Source organism: Ursus americanus, chromosome 1, assembly GCF_024610735.1.
Source record: "Ursus americanus isolate L20-20 chromosome 1, mUrsAme1.1.p, whole genome shotgun sequence".
NCBI lineage: Eukaryota > Metazoa > Chordata > Mammalia > Carnivora > Ursidae > Ursus > Ursus americanus.
The window spans coordinates 48,871,600-48,889,643 of record NC_142127.1 but is presented as its reverse complement, the minus strand read 5'-3'; the positions used below and the strand labels follow the sequence as shown (position 1 = coordinate 48,889,643).

Genomic DNA, 18,044 nt, shown 5'->3' with positions numbered 1-18,044 from the left:
CTACCACAGTAAAACCTTCGTTTCACAAGAGTATACTTTTTCTTTCAAAATAAATGTACTTAAGTTTAAAAAATGAGAGGAGTTTAAAAATTAAATACAAATGTAGATAGAACTTGGTTCTGCCGAAAATGGAAGATCTGGAATACTGTGGAAAATTTCAAGGTAGCTATTTTATAACCTTCCTTCTTGAGCTTTAAGATGTACATTTCATCAAATCTGAGAAAATTTTAATTATAAAATGAACCATTCTTTTATGTGCCACAAAGAAAAAAATGCTGCCCACTGAACTCTGGCCCATGCTTTCTTAGCAATTAGAATTTTATTTTATGTTTAATGAAAGCGTTCTTTTCGACTTATGAGTCAGAATTTTTTTTTAAATATGGAACGCTTCACGAATTTGCCTGTCATCCTTGCCATGACATCCTTGCCTGTCATTAGCATAAGCCATGCTAATCTTCTCTGTCTCGTTCCAATTTTAGTACAAAGCGAGCACAGTCATCATTTTGTTAAATCGCATATTACGAGGGCTCTGTTTCTGAGCCTTCCTGCACGTACAGTAACTTTTCATTTAAATTCATAGCACAGTGGAATCATTCTGAAGCTATTTTAACAACAATAAATCTCAATTCCTGTGGTACTGACGTGGCACCTAACTGAAGTGGCAGCTGAGCACCGGCGAGCGCATTTTTTGCGTGTAGGGGCAAGTGCGCCTGCGGTATTTTTTTGCTGCATCTGATCTCAGGTGGAAAAAAATGTGCATCTTAGAATCAGTAACATACGACAGCACCTTCTTCAAGGGTCTTCTTCAAGGGCACTGGGAATTGTTTCCTGTCTTGTGTCCCGGGCTTCTTCCAGGAGCAGAGATCACCACCAAAGAGGGGAGGTCACTTAGAAAGCCTTAGAGGAAAGAATGTGTTGGATGTCGGCATGCTGTGAGACTTCACACTATCCTGTGTCGTACAGGGAGGGTCCTCAGTCCGTCACCAGCCAGGCTGGGGCAACGAGGCGACTGCTTCACGCAGCAAAGCATCACACAATTGTGATGTATGGGCAAAATTCCCCATCGAGTCAAGAGTAGAGTTTATGTAGGAGTCACGTCCGTGGCTTCATTACCCACCATGCCTTGCACAAAACAGGTCATAAATGAAAGACAGTCGACAGGACAGCTAATTGTAGATAATTTTCAAGCTCATTCCTCAATGAAATATTACTGATCTTTCAGCAGTGATATCCTCTAATCAATGCTCGCTATGAGTAGCGTTAGGAGGACTTACTGTCAGCCCAGGCACTGTTCTAACTGCCTCACTTTTCTTAACTAATTTGCTGTTTAACAAGCCCCAAAGTAGATACTGTTATTATCCTGATGATACACGTGAGGAAGCTGAGGCATGGCGTCGTCCATGAACTTGCCCAGCATCACACAGTTGTGAAATGTCAGAGCCAGATTCGAACTTAGGCAATCTGGCTTAGCATTAATGCCCTTAACCATTATACTTTATCTCCTCTACCACAGAACGCTGAAAAGTTGTCGTAAAAGAATAAAAACAAATATGATTACCTAAACATGCAGATCCCTGGTAAATGTATAAGTAAACCATGCTCTCTGGATTTTCAATAAACATTTGTTTATTGATTGTTCAAAGAATGAGGCAGAGAGAAGTACTCCACAGTATGTTAGAATTAACAGTAACCCCACACAATTAGCAAATGCACTGAAGACGGGGAGGGAAGACTGATCTTAAGACTGTGACTGTGAAGTTGAGGCAAAATGTCAAACCAAAGCAAAAAGTCTCAGGCTCTCCAAGGAGCACCTACAGCAGATCCACTGACTCAGCGTGTAAAAGTCCTCGCGTGTGCCGGCCATGGGTTCAGTTCAGGCCTTATTCTGACCACGACAACATCTGGAATTCAGGGAGCTACAACAATGAATTACCTTGAACTGAAATCATGTGTTGGGAAGTCTCGTCCTTGTACGGATCCCAGCAGCTGCGGTGAGTACTGTGTTAGGAAAGCTCATTAAACCAAGGAATTGAATGTTTCTTTTTTAAAGAAATGGCCATTGGGTGTTAATCAGCTGTAAAGAAGGAAGCAGAAAGCCAAGGGGGTCCACAGAAGAGCTTTGCCCTGTAAGCACAGTTGCCTCACCTCTGACCTCCATAACGGGGAAAGAATTTGGCTCTGGCAATATTCTTTGTGAAGTTAGCAGCTTGAATCCCTGCCACCAGCAAATGAGTTTTCTCTAGTCAGAACCACTGAAACAAAGGTCCATGCTCCTGGATGGCTGTTGTTTGGAAGATTGCTGAGGAACTGCAAAACCCGCCCCTTCCCCCCACCCCCTCGCCTGGAAGCTGCGAGCTGTGGTATTCAGCCTCCGGTCCTATGGCACAAAACTCACAGGAAAGAAAAACTGGCTGGGCAAGTAGGCGATAAGCCCAAGGTGAAAAGTGAAAACTGCCTCGCAAACCTGAAGACGTGCATAAAAGGAGCAAGTAATGAAGGAGGAGGGACTTACTGTGCTACTTCTTACCTTTGAGCTAATCCCTGTGACTGGCTTACTGATTACTGATGGCACTGGGAAGTGATATGTGGGGACAGGCAAGGAAGAGCAGCTGGATTCTAGTGAGTCTGAAGTCTTCTCTGCGTCAGTTGTAATCAGTGGCTGGCCAGCTGCCGCAGGGTCAGCATACTCAGAAATTTCCACCTCTCTCATGTCAATAGTCTGGCGATTTTCACGTTAAAATACTTGAATACACATTACTGTAAACACTGATAGATGTTCCACTACTATTGCTGGTTCTACCACTTCTATCACTACTCAAAACAATCTCTTGATAGTTTGCCTTCTGTGAACACACATTCTCAGGGGGTGAGTTGGCGGCCATAGCGCTGTATCACTTTCTCCAGCGCCAAGGAAACCATTTAAGGATTGTTGCGAATCCTCCTGTCAACGCCAGGTCCTGTCTCATCACGTGGTTCTATGAAAACAATGTATCACTGGGAGAAGTATTCCAACTCATCCATTCAGATCCTACCCCATTTAGTGTTCTGACTATGCTTCTAACTATTTCAAATGAAATACCCTCTAGTCGGCCGAAAGCTGAAAAATGGAGTCCAAATCATGATAGAAGTAACAATATTATTGTAGATTGTAGTATATTTATTTATTTTGGCTAGCACAGTTCCTGGCTCATAGTAAATACTCAATAAATAGTTATCAAATAACTGAAGCATAAGTATGTGGTGGGTGTTGAAAGCAGCTGGGCATTTTGTATACCTCCCCCACCTCATGCTATCACTCAGTGTCTTCCAGTCACTTCTTGTACGTGTGGGCTCCTGGACTGGTCTAGATCTCCCCCTGTCCTGATCTTACTGTGACAACCAAAGTGCAAGTAGCCACCTGAGGGCTGCTTCCATTCCTCCCACATTCTTAGGGGCACGGGTTCTAGAGCTCCCTCCTCTCTGTGTCTGCAGCATGTTACCTAGGGGCTGGGGGTGCAGGGTTGGCATGTGGGAGCCCATGGGCTTGTCTGCCAGCTCCAGGGACTCCTAGAGGCCTTCTTTGGGGACGCCCTCTCTCTTCGCCCCTTCACCTGTCATGTCTCACCCATCTGTTACATTAAGGTGGCAGCAGCTATGCCCATACGGGAGAGCCCACAGTCAGTCCCAACAGAGAAAATGGACGTGGGACAAAGACAGTTTTCTAGGGAAAATACACAAACCTCCAAGAAAAAGAAACAAAAAACCCCAAATCCCACTTGTTGCCAAAGAATGCAAAATTAAAAGGATTGGGATACACCTATCAGAAAGACAAAAAGTAAAAGGAATGAGAGAGGATGGGGAAAGGCATTCTTACTGTCTGGGGAAAGCAAATTCATACAACTTACTGGAGGACAATTTGGGATATGTATAAAATCCTTAAAAGAAGGATAGTGTCAAATTCAAGAATTTCACTTCTAGGAATTTTCCAAAGGAAAAAGAAATTAGAAAAGATGTACAGCTGACCCTTGAATAACACAGGGTTGAAATGTGTGGATCCACTTACATGTGTATTTTTTTTTTTGATAAATACAGTATAGTGTTGTAAATGTACTTTCTCTTCCTAATGACTTTCCTAATGACATTTTCTTTCCTCTAGCTTACTTTATTATATGAATACAGTGTCTAACACAAATAATATAAATGTGTTAACTGACTGTTTACATTATCAACAAGGCTTCCAGTCAACCATAGACTATTAGTAATTAAGTTTTTGGGGAGCCAAAAACTATATATGTGGATTTTTGACTGAGCAAGGAGTTGGTGCCCCTAACACCTGCATTGGTCAGGGTCAACTGTATATACAGGGATGTTCAATATAGCAATATCTATAACAGCAAAAGCAGGAGTTTGGTAAAATAAATTGTACTCCATTTTTAGAATTCTGTGTGATCATTAACATGATGTGTTTGTGTGTGTATGCATATATATACACACACATATAATTGTATAAATATGTAAATATACATATATAAATATGTAATATATATATATATTTTTTTTTTTTTGACACAGGGACATTTGAATGTTGTGTTCAGTGAAAAAGCAGACCACAGGACGTGGATGTGATATTTTTGCAAACAGATTTCTAGCATTCTTATGCTTAAAGTCTATAGGGATATGTACAAAACAGTAACAATGGTGAGAATATGGACGATTTACATTTCAAACTTTCTTCCAATATACGTTTGTGCTTTTTGGCAAAGTAAGTGTGTTATTTCAACAATAAAAAATAATTGCTCATGTGCAGTAAAAAAAAAAACAAGAGAGGTTTTCATTTTTCTATTCCCAACAAGAAAACCCACAAAAATTACAATATTTTAAGCTGAAAGCATTCTTAAAGAACACTTTAACCCCTTATTTTACAAATACGTGGACTGAGGCCCTGGGGAATTAACTGACTTGCCCAAAGGTGTCGCCCCAGGCCACTTCAGAGTGAGGGACAGAGTGAGAACCTGAACCCAGAACAGCGTTTTCTAAAGCTACATGGTGCTTCTGAAGGGGGCTCAAGCACAGAAGTGTTACAGGAGGACTGAATGGCAGCCTGGTCTGTGGGCACAGCCAGTCACTGGCTCTCAGTAGATCTTGAAAATGGCCCAGAGCACGGCCGGCTGAACAGCTGAAAGAAAACTTTCAGAGCATGAAAAATGTTCTACCAGTCTGCCTGACAAGCTGTATTTTCCCATTTGGTAGGTGAAATCCTCTCCAGAAAATGCTACAGTACAAAGAGCTCCTTTCTCCGAGGTGTGAATGACGTCCTTCATGAGGAAGGCTCCGAGGTGATCAACGGGAGGCCAGGAATTATTAAGAAGCCCCACAGCCAGGAGAGGACTAACGCAGAGCCTCCATTCAGTGTATTCACCAGATGAATAGATCAGCAGAGATCAATAAAAAAAAAAAAAAAAGTAATTAGACATTCTTACTCATGTGTGCTGCCCTTGCCATAAGGTTAGCTCTTGAGGTGACATTGAGAGGCCTCACTACTTCAGTTCTGGGATCCGGGAACACTCTGGATGGATTCCTGCGTCTTTACATCTATGTGGGAGGCAGTTAGCTCCTGCAATGGAGCTCTTCGACAGTGCTCGCTCCCCTGGTCCCTTCCCCCAGCCTTCCTTAGGCTTCCTCTAGGGACTTGGACCAAAATCCAGGAAGCTTTAAAATCATTTTCTTCTGGTCAGGCAAAGGCCATATTACCATCTTTGAGCTGGGTAGCAGAGTATTTTCAGTTCGGTAACACCCTCAGCTATATAAGTTGATCTGGAAGCTTATATATTTTTCCCGAACTGGTCTTAGGTACTTTTTCCTTGAATCGATCTTTTCTCTTTGCTTTCCAGGGGCTCCTGGGCTAGGACGGCTCAAGAACTCATCGAAATGTGAACCCTACTTCCATTAGCTTGGATTAGGTTGGACTGTATATCACAGAAGAATGCATAACATCTGGCTAACGTGGAGAACAGTTTCTGGTCTGGAAGTAGATCCCCTAGGTGTGGTGTTAGAGCAGCTTTCTGTGTCCTCAGAGACTCAGCCTGCTATAGTTTTTATTTGCTATATTCATCAAAGTGGCTTCTATTCTCAATGCCTTCTCATGATCCAACATAACTGAGAGTTCTAGCCGTTTCAACCCATTCCAGGCAGCAGAAAGGACGAAGAGCAGAAATTACATGAAAACAGGTTCTAACAGAGCCTTGCTAGCCTGGGAGGCATTGTCTTCTGAGGCAACTTTGATCCACCTACGCTGATCCAGAATGTATTTCTCTTTTAACTTTTAAAAGGCCGTCATTTCCCTCATTTCCCATTTCTGGCACCTTACTGTAGCCCTGAACTATTATAACTAGGATTATCTTAGAGTAAATGATCTCCTTTCGCCTCTCTAGGTTCCGGGCCAGGATTCCTCCAACTTGTCCTAATGCATCTCAAACAGCCCAGAACTGCCAGTGCAAAATAAACTATTCCTAAAGAAGGAGAAGGTTATTCCTCCTCTCTCCACTTTTAAGTCCTGATTTTACGGATAAAGGCTCTTAGAGATGGACAGGTAAACTGCCCTTTCCCCATACTTAACATTATAAAGAACTTCCTTATATTTAATCTAAATGCCTCAAATATAACTCAAACACATTTTATGTTTTACCTTCTTTGGAAATGGAGACCAATTAGCTGTATTACATCTAAATCTAAGACTATACTTTTCAGGGATCATTTCTATGGTTTGTATCATACCTAAATCTTAGAAATAAGTAGTTAACAGGTGAGATATGGTGGATTTCTATTTGGGGGGAGAGGATTACAAGGAATTGTAGTATTTTTTTTAAAGATTTTATTTATTTGAGAGAGAGAGAGAGAGAGAGCACGCACAGAGGGAGAATGAGAGGGAGAAGCAGACTTCTCACTGAGCAGGGAGCCCGATGCAGGGCTCCATCCCAGGACCCTGAGATCATGACCTGAGCAGAAGGAAGACACTTAACCAACTGAGCCACCCAGGTGCCCCAGGAATTGTAGCATTTTTAAAATACTATTTAGTAAGCTAGAAAATCTTTTGGAAATATAGTTATCTATAAGCATTGTACTTCCATGGCTCAAAAACTCATGCAAACATTTGGAGATATCAACGTCCAATCTTGTGGCTGTGATCTGTAGAAAGGAATAGACTGCCTGCTTCAAGGTCATGCTAATATAACTCATCTAGGAATCAATGACAGATATTCCATGCCTAGTCTTGTTTATCTGTGATAAGAATTTAGCATACTGGAACAATTCTCAATATCTGCAGCAACCCTTTGTAAATCTAAGATTTTAATTAAAAATAAAATTCTGAGGAGCAAAAAAACCTTGAGAGTAACCATGCCATATTGAAAAAGAGTATGATCTACAGAGCCAAAGAGACCTGGATTCAAATCCTAGTTCTGTCACTTAATGGCTAGATAGTTCTGAGTAAGTCACTTAGTTTTTTTGAGCCTCGGTTTCCTCATCTGCCTAATGGTATCAATCACATCTGTCCTGCAGGTCAGCGGAGCAGGGGAGGGGAGGTCTGGGAAGGATACTGCACTAAGCTGGTGGACTATAGATTGTTTACTCCATAAACGTTTCTAGATTCGAAAATTAGGGACATGGTAGGCTTCATGAGGACTGGACAGTGGTTTTTTGGGGGGTTTTTTGGTGGTTTTTTGTTTTTTGGGTTTTTTTTTAGGGACAAGCTGGTCAAAGCAAGATTTCAGTTGTTGGGCACCTGGATGGCTCAGTTGGTTGAGCTTCCGGCTCTGGGTTTCGGCTCAGGTCATGATCTCATGGGTCATGAGATGGAGCCCTGTGTTGAGCCTGATCACTGCACCAGTCGCACCACACCAGTCGCATCCCTTGGGCTCCGAGCTCAGCAGGGAGCCCTCCTTCTGCCCCTCCCCCCACTGGCGCAGGTGCTCCCATGCACTCGCTCGCTCTCTCATACATAAATCTTAAAAAAGAAAAAAAGATTTCAAATTGTACTGAGGGGGAAAGAAAGAAAAGCCAAGATAAAACTATAAAACAAACTCTGTGAAAGGCATCAGGAGCTTCCATTTTTGTTTTGAATGTCTTTGTCAAGGCAAATCCCCTTCAGACAGGAAAAACAAGGATGGCACAAGTTCTGACGTGAGGAAATGAGCTCAACTAGGGGAGAAGAGCTTACGCGCTCACCCAGCTCGGTGGTTCTCCATCCCAATCGATGCTCAAGCCTCAACCATAGAGATTCTGATTCTGTGGGCCCTGGGAATTAGATTTTAAAAACCTCACCCCTCTCTTCAATGGCTCTTAACGCTGCTGGCACACTAGGATCCCCCGGGGGTGCTTAAAGAAGCAATGCCCTCTGGAGCCCCCTTCCCCAGAGATGCTGATTCAATTGGCCTGTGAAGGGACCCAAGCCCTGGTGGCTTTAAGGCTGTGAGTCTGATTCGGGTGATTCTGATGTGCAGCCCGGGTTGAAATCCAGTGACCCAGATGCTCTGAATGAGCTTGAGTGGCCTCACCTGGGTGAGTTCCAGAGTATTGAAAACACTTGCAAATGAAATCACTGATCATCTTTAAGGAACTGTGAAGGATGTGTTGGAAGAATATTTGGGGTGGTTTTGGAAAGACTCAAGATGGGCAAATATGATCCCAATTTTCAAAAAAGTAAAAAAAAAAAAAAGGTACTCTAATCTGTAGTTCTGGCAACTTGGCATTAAGCTCATGCAATATTTCTTTTTATTAAAATATAGTTTATCAATAGCAATCAATACAAGCCTGCACAGTTTCAACAAGAGACACATCAAACTAACTGTATTCCTTATTTCAAGAAAAGTACCCGACTTCTAGATAAAGGGCATGTAATGTATAAACTCATTAAAGATACAGTAGTCCCCCTTATCCCAGGGCCCCCAGGGGATGCCCGAATGTTCCAAGGTCCCTGGGGTTGCCCAAAACTGTGGGTAGTACTGAACCCTATATATGCTATGTTTTTTCCTATACATACACAACTATGATAAAAAGTAATTTATAAATCAGGTACAATAGAAGGTTAACATACCTAATAATAAAGAGAACAATTATAACAATATACTGTAATAAAAGTTATGCACATGTGGTCTCTCTCCCTCTCAAAATATCTTCTTGTACTGTACTCACCCTTGGGATGATGGGAGCTGATAAAATGCCTAGGCGAGGAGATGAAGTGAAGGGAATGATGTAGCATTGTGACGTAGCATTAGGTTGCTATTGACCTGACAATATGTCAGAAGGAGGGTCGTCTGCTTCTGGACCGTAGTTGACTGCCAGTGACTGAAACTACAAAAAGGAAATCCTCAGGTAGGTGGAGACTACTATATGTAGCAAAACTCTGTGTGTGTATGTGTGTGTGTGTGTGTGTGTGTTAAGGAACAAAGATCCATGCTGTTCAAACTTTATTGTGCAGTGACTCCCATGAACATCTGGTTAAAATGCAGATTCTGAGTCTGTAGGTCTGGAGTGGGGCCTGAGAATCTGCATTTTAATGAGCTCCCCAGTGTTGCACGAGTCCATATGCCACACTTTGAGTACCGCATAACAGTAGTTAGGTGGGTTAGCAAGCAACTGAAAGAAGATTGGGGCACCTGGGGGGCTCAGTTGGTTGAGCATCTGACTCTTGGTTTCAGCTCAGGTCATGGTCTCAGGGTTGTGGGATCGAGCCCCGGTGTGGGGCTCCCCGCTCAGTGCGGAATCCACTTGAATTTCTCTCCCTCGACTCCTCCCCCTGCTTGTGCAATCTCATGTGCTCTCTCTTTCTCTCCCTCTCTTAAATAAATAAATCTAAAAAAAAAAAGAAGATTGGTCAATGGGTGAGTGTCATTCTGGAGGAAGGTTTCTGCAGTTGGGATATAGCTTTAAGAATATGAATAGTGGCTTAGACATTTACTGGCTGCTTATCAAATTTTCAGACGACATAAGGAGAGCTGGTTGACATGGCACTGGAAGAGCTGATGACAGAATCAGCATCCAAATAGCTTTCAACAGGGCCGTCTTCTCGGACCCAGCAAGACTAGGGGTTCATGTCTCATTCTTTTAAAACCTGCTTTCCAACTGGCTGCATTACTAACTAGACGACTGGACTCAGGTAGATCAGGTAACCTCTTGGACTCCCGGGCTCCTCCTCTGTAAAATGAATGGGATTATTAGCTCGAATTCTGTTGGCGGCATGTGACAAGAAACTCACTCAAATTAGTTTAAGAAAAAAAGACATGCATTGGCTTCTTTGGGCACAGTTAAAGCCGGTAGGTCAAACTATATTATCAAGGTACTCTCTCGCTCTCTCTTTCTCCCTCTCTCTGTTCTGCAGGACCTCCCGTTCTTCAGGCTGCCTGCAGGCTTTGTCATGCCATGGGAAGAGGGCACCCGGCAGCCTCAGGTATCACAGAAAAGACTCTAGAGAGTCCTCCGGGGGTCACATATCCACTTCCGCACCAACCACTGAGGCCAGACGGACAATGTACTAGAACTGATCCAGCTGTCAGTGGCCTAATTCTGTGGAAGAGGGTGAGCAAAGAAGTTTTCTGAGAGAGGGACAGCTGGGCAATACCCCAGTGTGCCTACTCGAACCCTTCTATCCATCTTAGCAGTCTGCCATTTCATCCATACAGCCAACAGAGTTTCTACAGGTAGTATTTCCAGCACCTGGAGTCCACTAGAAGCAGAGGAGACTTTGGCCACAGGAATTTTGAAAGTCTAGTAGGTCTTGCTACAGTGGCCCCAAGAAAGGACTTGTGAAGCATTTTATGGGGTGCTTTTGGAGACCATTAAGTAAAATGGTTTTGTCATAAAGCAGTTGGAGTTTATCAGTTGAATAAAAATATAAGAGGGCCATTTCAATGAGCCGGCTGGTAGAAGTCTTGTTAAAACGAGCAGTTGGAGCTAATGCTAGCAGCGAACAAATACGAACGAAGATCTTACTAGACTTCATAAGGAGGTTCCCAGGGCAACCTACCAGCGAAAGGCAGGAGCTGTTACTCGGGACAAGCTGCTGCAGAAAGTGAGCATGTCGAAGGCTGTCTTGAAGCTGTCATTGTGCCTGTTTTCGGGCAGGGACCTCCCTCCTCCCCAGGGCAGTCGGGACGGCGGGCACTTTCTCTGGCTACACCCACGGCTGCAGGAGGCTACCCTGACAAGGTGCAGCCTACGACATCAGATTTCAGAAGCCGCTGGGCCTTTGCCCTGACTGGCATATTTAAGATGGGGCGAAAACCTTTCATTCACTCCCTAGAGATAATTTTACAGAGCAATTATCACTGGGAAAGGTAACACAGGGATGGCACAAGATCCTATCATAAAAATAAGCTTTGCTCAGACATGCTCCAAATGTCTGAAGCTGAGAGGAGGAGAAAGGGAAAAGGAGGTTAATGGGACTGAAAGCGGACTTTGAATCCCTGACACTTCAGCCTGGGGTCAGTTCTCAGGAGAAGTGTTTCCCTGCATAAAAAATGTCTGGGGAAAGCTTACTATGGCCTCGTTTAAAAGGGAAAAAAGTAGAGGAGAAATACTGTTTTCAAGTACTTACATGTAAGAAATCTTTGAATGGGCTTCATCTATAGAAAATACAGATTTTCTGAGCAGTGGACCACAGTAATACATTCTAGTCCCAGGTCTAGTTTCCGGTTACTGAAAGATGTTCGGATGATCCGAGCATCCTCTTCAAGGAAGACTTTGAAGGGCAGATGCAACTAGGTTTGTTTTGGGCGAGGCGAGGGGGGCTGCCTTCTTTTGACTCATCTTTGTGGCCTACTGTACTTTCACATAATAAACAAAAATCTCAGAAACCTTCCCTTTAATTTCACTTATTGTTTTTCTAATGCCATTCATGAGGCAAGGCAACCCTTCTAATTAAGTGTACTTGTAGATGCAGGTGTTCCCATTAGAGAAATAAAAATCAATGGCAGATTGTGCTAATTTTCACAGCCAACAATATTGGCCCACATTATTGGACTGTGATTATAGTTAGTTTGCTGTCTGTTTATCTGTTCCTGACTTTTTTTTTTTTTAATGATAGCATCAAGTGTAATTATCAAGTAATCTTCAGGGCATAAAAAGGAGCTTCATTCAACTCCTCAGTAATAACAGTCATTACTGTACTCTCTAAAAACAATTGGCTAGTTACTTGCAGCTTCCAAAAGCTCCCCAATCCGGAAAACTGCAAATTACATAGTAACGATTATTGAGGTTCTGTGGTAACTCCAGTCATAATTTCAATGTAATTGGTAGAGCGCGAATAACTATGAATTATGTCATATATACAACCTATTTACAGGGAACTCACATGGTTATTTGTGGTATGCATAATAAAGCAAAATTTAAATTGAATGTTAATTTTAATAAAAATCACTTTTATACCTCATTTTCATTTGAATGGATACCATCTGTTTTAAGGTGCTAGCAGGGAGCAAAGAAAAAAATGAACTTTTAAATAATTATTTGTTGTTTCCACCTTTTCAAATTTAATGCTGAAAGCCCATGAATGAAACAAGAGACTTTGATACAGATTGTCCTCCACAGCAGGGGGTTGTCCAAGACATTAATAGACGTTAATTAAGAATATTGAGGTATTTTTCTAAGCATACGAAGAAAGCTCTTGGATTTCAGTTTGGTGTCAGATTTGTGGTCATTGTCCACAGGGATGTGAGGACAGGAGGGGAAGGAAGCCAACAAGGCGCGCATTACCACTGTGGGCACCTGGCGGTCGATGCTTCGGGGGACGCTGGAGAGGATGCGAGGGACACACATCAGAGAGTCCCAACCAGGGGCTGAGGAAGTTGTATTTACCCACCCACATATCGTCATCTGGAAATGGCTGAGGGATGCGTCAGGCTCAGTTACTCTCCAGGCTTGCTTCAAGAGTGGGCAGAGTGGGATAAGCAGCCAAGAGTGCTTCCTCAGACAGAGTCACATTCTGCAAAATGCCCCTAACATACGTGGCCGACTTTCAACTGAAGATTTGGGGTAACAGAGGGGATTTACATCTAAATGAACATTTAAACTGAATAGTAAACATTGCTATTTGTAAAGGTCCTTGCCATCCCTCCCCTCACCATTGTTTATGGGTTGAACTGTGTCCCCCCAAAAAGATATGTTGGAATCCTAATCCCTAGTGCTTCAGAATGTAATCTAATTTTTTAAAAAATTTTTTAAAGATTTTGTTTATTTGAGAGAGAGCATGAGCCAGGGGAGGGGGGGTTGGACAGAGGGAGAGGGAGAAGCAGGCTCCCCACTGAGCAGGGAGCCCGATGCAGGACTTGATCCCAGGACCCTGAGATCATGACCTGAGTCAAAGGCAGAGGCTTAGCCTACCGAGCCACCCAGGCATCCCAGAATGTAATCTAACTTAAAGATAATGTCTATACAGAAGAAATCAAGTTAAAACAAGCTCTCCAGGATAAGTCCTAATCTAATGTGACACAATCCTTATAAGAAAGGGTACATTTGGACACGGAGACAGACATGTGTGGAGGGAAGATGATAAGAAGAGACACAGGCAGAAGACAGCCATTTGCAAGCTGGAGAGATAGGTCTGGAACAGATCCTTCCCTCAGAGCCCTGGGGAGGAACCAACTCTGCCTACACCTTGATCCGGACTTCTAGCCTCTAGAACTGTGAGACAACACATTTCTGTTTTCAACCCACTCAGTTTGTTGTACTTTGTTACAGCAGTCCGAGGAAACCAATACTCCATTGTACCCAGGTCCCCACTCCACCAAGACCTTTCTCTTTCTCTCCTGTATTCCCACAATCATGCTCTTTTGCACAACAGGGAAAAATTCAAATTTTCTGTGATTTTATTGTGAAAAGCAAATGAATGCTCTTTAACTCCTTCGCATCAAGGTTAATCTGCAAGGAGGCTAGCAGTTCATGACCAATCCCATTCATTAGGCTTTCTTTACAAAAAAAAAAAAAAAGAGGGGCACCTGGGTGGCTCAGTCATTAAGCGTCTGCCTTCGGCTCAGGGCGTGATCCCGGCGTTCTGGGATCGAGCCCCACATCAGGCTCCTCCGCTATGAGCCTGCTTCTTCCTCTCCCACTCCCCCTGCCTGTGTTCCCTCTCTCACTGGCTGTCTCTGTCAAATAAATAAATAAAATCTTTAAAAAAAAAGAAAAAAGAAAGAAAAAAAAGAAAAAAAATAGCAGTTCTTTCCCTACCAGTTAACTTGTTAACTGCTTGGCCTACCAGAATAAAGACCACACTTTCCAGCTCTCTTGCATCTAGATTTGGCCATATGACTATGTTCTGGCCAGTGGAATATAAACATAAGTATCTTAGGGTGATTTCCAGGAATGTTTCAAGGAAAATGACAGGAGGTATGAACCTTTATCCTCTTCTTTGTCCTGTCTTGTTGGTTATAGACAGATAGCTGGATATGGAATCGTCACTGGGGCTCAGGAAGGAGCCATTCCTTGGGAATGCAGGCCATGTTATCTAAAACAAGACAGAAGGAGCCTGGATCCCTGAGATCTTACTGGAGCAAGCCACAATAGTAGCCCTGGGATGCTCATTTTTGGACTTTTACATTAAAAAAAATTTTTTTTTTTAAGTTGTTACTCCCCTCCTCCATTCACAACTCAACCCATTTCTAACATATATTCCTTTAGCTACAGCTCCACCACAAATTGGAAAATTCCTTTAGCGTTTGCTAGCTGAAATCTCTAAGAGAAAGATCTTTCTAGACTCATTTTTTAATGCTTACAGCAGAGATGGATGGCTTCCACCAGAGATTTTGTCCCCTTTCCACTGTGTAGAGTCGGGCCTGGGAAGTAGTTGTACAATCTAGAAATACAGTCAACCTCGCATGTAGGGGAAGCTGTGTGTCTCACTTACAAGCCAGAGCTCTTAAGAAGCACCTGTTCTCACATCACCATCCTCTCTCTCCCTGTTAGCCTGCTGGATGAGAACTCTAAGGTGGTGGAGTAATTATATGGAAGGATACTGGGATCCTGAATTACCACGTAGAAAGCGTCCTGCCAAATATCATGATGAATTATAAGGTGAAAAAGAAATAAGCATTGCTTGTGTAAACACCTGAAATTGGGAGATTTATCTGTTTCAGGAATTAGTATTACCCTAATACAAGGCAAATCTGTACATCAGGGTCCCCCTTTCTGACTGTGGACTGGACACCTGTGGTGGACTGTATAACTGTTCAACAATATCTGGTTCCCCTCCCTGAGGAAGGATTATACTTCCCCATCGTCTTGATCCCGGGCTTGGCCATGTGCCTCGTGTTAGCCAGTAGAATGTGAGGAGATGTGATATGCTTAATTTCCATATAGAAGCCTTTAAGAGCCAGAGAATGATTCATCACTGGAAAAGAAGCAACTGGCCTGCAACCAGTTCTCCTTCTTCTTGAGATACAAACAGGCAGTAGGTGGGATTAAAAGAAAGGAATTATTCTTTGTAAATGTGCTAAGTACACCTCCTGGTGACAGACAACAGAGAATCATCACCTAGGGAATGCTTTCAGCAGGAGGTTTATCTAGGTTGCTTAAGGTAAACAAATCTGAAATTTATGCATTTATGTGGCACGGCCCACTGGAAAACCGTCAGTCAGCTATGTAATGATTAGAGTACAAACTGTAGATATTTCATAACTGAAAATCTCCCTTTTTCTAAGTGAAGCCTTCCTTAAAATTTTAAATCTGAACAAGAATGTGTCCTAATGCAGAAAGGGAGAACCGCACTGGCAGTCCCAAGTTTCTCCATGTTTCATTTGTATCTTAAGATTACCCGTATCTTTTGAATCATTAATACATTTCCATATTGGATAAGATCTATGATCCCTCTGAGTCTGATTGGACAATTCAACCTTTTGTATTATCTTGGCCGTTTTGTTCCTCTGCTGTAGTGACCAGCAATGCCCCAGTAGGTGGGTACCCCTTCAACCTATCTGGAATTGAAGACAGTTTGGAGAGGAACCCGACCTGGCATGTCACAGACATGGAGTATGATCAGGAAATAACCCCATGTTCATCACCCCTCTCCCCACCATATTCTTCGAAGCCACTAATACTGTGGGTGTTACTTGTTATGGCAACGTACCCTAACCTATCCTGACTATCCTGGCCAAGTTTAAGGTTGGAATACATGCTTAGATCCATACCTTCATCAGGATATTCTAGGCAGGACAGTCCCTTAGAAGGGGCTATGGGCAGGTAGGTAGAGTAGTCATGTTTACTGCCTCACTGTCACTTTATCTCTGACCACTGGCACTCTCCATAGTCCTTTGCAATAGGATTGAACAACTGTATTATTTAGGATTCTTTTGATTGTAAATGTCATAAACTCAATTCAAATAACACTGGCCCACTCTCTTACATCATACACAAAAATTAACTCAAAATGAATTGAAGCTTTGAATGTGAGACCTGAAATCATAAAACTCCTAGAAAAAAATATAGGCAGTAAGCTCTTTGACATAAGTCTTGGCAAAGAGTTTTTAGATTTGACATCAAAAGCAAAGGTGACAAAAGCAAAAACAAAGTGGGACTGTATCAAACTACAAAGCTTCTGCTCCGCAAAGGAAACCATCAACAAAACAAAAAGGCAACCTACCAAATGGGAGAAAATATTTGCAAATCATATATTTTATAAGGGGTTAATATAAAAAATATATAAACGACTCATACAACACAACAGCAAAAAAACGCAATCAGATTTAAAACTATGCAGAAGAGGGGCACCTGGGTGGCTCGGTCAATTGAGCATCTGACACTTGATTTCAGCCCAGGTCATGACCGCAGGGTCATCAGATCGAGTCCTGCATTGGGCTCCCCACTTAGTGGGGAGTCCGTTTCTCTCTCTCTCCCTCTGCCCCCCTCCACCACTCGCGTGATCCTTTAAATAAATAAATAAATAAATCTAAAAAAATATTAATAAAAAAAATAAAATTAAAATAGGCAGAAGACCCGAAGAGATGTTTTTTCCCAAAGAACACATACAGGTGGCCAACAAGTATATGAAAAGATGCTCAACATCACTAATCATGAGGGAAATGCAAACCAAAACCACAAACAGATCATGTCACACCTGTTAGCATGTCTATTAACAAGAAGACAAGAAATAACAAGTATTGGCAAGGTTATGGAGAAAGGTGGAAGCTCATGCACTGTTGGTGGAAATGTATATTGGTGCAGCCACTATAAAAACAGTATGGAGCTTCCTCAAAAAAAAAATAAATAACAGTATAACTACCATATGACCCAGCAATTCCGACTTCTAGATATTTATACAGAGAAAATGAAAACACTAAGTCAAACAGGTGTATGCAGTCCCATGGTCACTGCAGTATTATTAACAACAGCCAGGACACGGAAGCAACCGACAACATGCAAGTGTCCATCAGTGGATGAACGGATAAAGAAAATGTAGTATGGAATTTTACTCAGTCACAGAAAAGAGGCAGTCTTGCCATTTGCAATGACATGGATGTACCTTGAGGTCATTATACTAAGCGATATAAGTCAGACAGAAAGATACTCTATGATCTCACTTATATGTGGAATCTTAAAACAAAAATGAGATCCAAGCTCAAAAATACAGAAAACAGATTGGTGGCTGTCAGTGTCAGGAGTTGGGGGTGGGAAAAATGGGTAAAGGGGGTCCCAAGTTATGAGCTTTGAATTACAAAATAAATCAGTCTTGGAATGTCAGGTACAGTATGGTGACTATAGTTAATACTGCATTGCATATTTGAAGATCACCAAAAGAATAAATTTTAAAAGTTCTCATTGCAAGAAAAAAATTGTAACTATGTAAGATAGATGTTAACTAGACTTATTGTGATGGTGGTTTACAATATATACAAATACCAAATCATGTGCTACATTTGAAATTAATAAGTTATATGTCAATTACAGCTCAACTTAAAAAAATTCAGACTGAAATATTCCTTATACCCAGACTCCTGTGGTCCCCCAAAATCTTCTCCAGGCCCGGAATGCACCCACAGTGGACTAAAATACAGAATGGTCAGAGGACAGATGGTCCCTGC

The 18,044-nt window shown here is 42.3% G+C and overlaps 1 pseudogene; it reads right to left on the bottom strand.

Moving 5' to 3' along the window:
* Positions 1-373: 373 nt before the first annotated feature.
* LOC123783452 (U6 spliceosomal RNA) lies at positions 374-503 on the bottom strand (annotated as a pseudogene).
* Between the last annotated feature and the right edge of the window lie 17,541 nt (positions 504-18,044).